Source organism: Notothenia coriiceps, unplaced genomic scaffold, assembly GCF_000735185.1.
Source record: "Notothenia coriiceps isolate Sejong01 unplaced genomic scaffold, NC01 NC01_scaffold00026424, whole genome shotgun sequence".
In the NCBI taxonomy this organism is placed as follows: Eukaryota; Metazoa; Chordata; class Actinopteri; order Perciformes; family Nototheniidae; genus Notothenia; species Notothenia coriiceps.
In genome coordinates this window covers 2384896-2386056 of record NW_011359125.1, presented here as the reverse complement: position 1 = coordinate 2386056, position 1161 = coordinate 2384896, and positions in this window count along the sequence as shown.

Sequence of the window (1161 nt, the reverse complement as noted above, 5' to 3'; positions counted from 1 at the left end):
GTTAGTCCCTGGAGGAGAAACTCTGAACGGGAGGAGGATGAGGAGATTCGACTAAAAATAACCCTCTGTTTGTCCCTGAAGAAGAGGGGAGAGGAGGAGGAGACATTGGGAAGAAACACAATAATAAAATGAATCCTGCTTACTTATGATGTTTATCATATGGCTGCAGCGTCCATTCACTGTGAGAGACTATCTGTGTGATAAATCAAAGCTCGACTGATGTTTGTGCTACAGTTGATCGATTAGAGGAATCGGTCTCAATCAATAATACATGATGGCCAGAGAGAGAGGGGTGGGTGTCAGCACCGCGGACAGCTCATCTCCCACGCCACAGATCCTCATCAGGGCCCAGGAGTTCAAAACTTTTAATCTCAATCAGATCCGATCAGATTTTGAAATCGCATTTTTTGTGATCCAGGATCAGACAAATCGGCCAGATTTTGTCCCTGGAGTTCAAAGCAATTCAGGATAGGATCAGCCCGATCCAGATTACGACTTTTCATGATGACTAGATCCTGAATATCAGTGCTTTAATCCTACCGATCGCCATCTAGTGGACATGAAAAATAATACAAGGAAGACAAGAGACCACATTGCAGACATCTATTTTCCGCAATTACTTTTGAAAGGTGATAACAGATGGACTTTTTTTTTGTTGAAGGTATTTTTTCTTTAATCTAAATTACATTTGTGATTGACAATCTTTGTTGTGATACTTTCATGAGTTTAAACATTTATGTCATCAACATTTGGTTGAAAACAAAATAGGCCACCACAAACGTGACCAAAAAATGAAAAATAAAATTGATTTGCCATGAAGGCTAAAAATTGCGTATTATTTCAGTTAACAAACTTTGCCATCTTATTTATATTGAAACATAATTTTAAATAAATGGTACAGTACATTTTGCTCTGGTAAACCACTGGAAATCCACCCCTCTGGTGGGATCAGGATAATCCAGTTTTTTGGGATCAAACTGATCCCAATCCTGTGTTGTCGGTTTGAACTACCCATTTTGAAGATTTGATCCAGATTCAAGCTTGGATTGGATTTCCTGATCTGATCGGATATCCTAATCATGTTTTTTGGTTTTGAACTCCCCAAAATCCAAATCTGATCTGATCAGATAGGGATTAAAAGTTTTGAACTCCTGGGCCCTG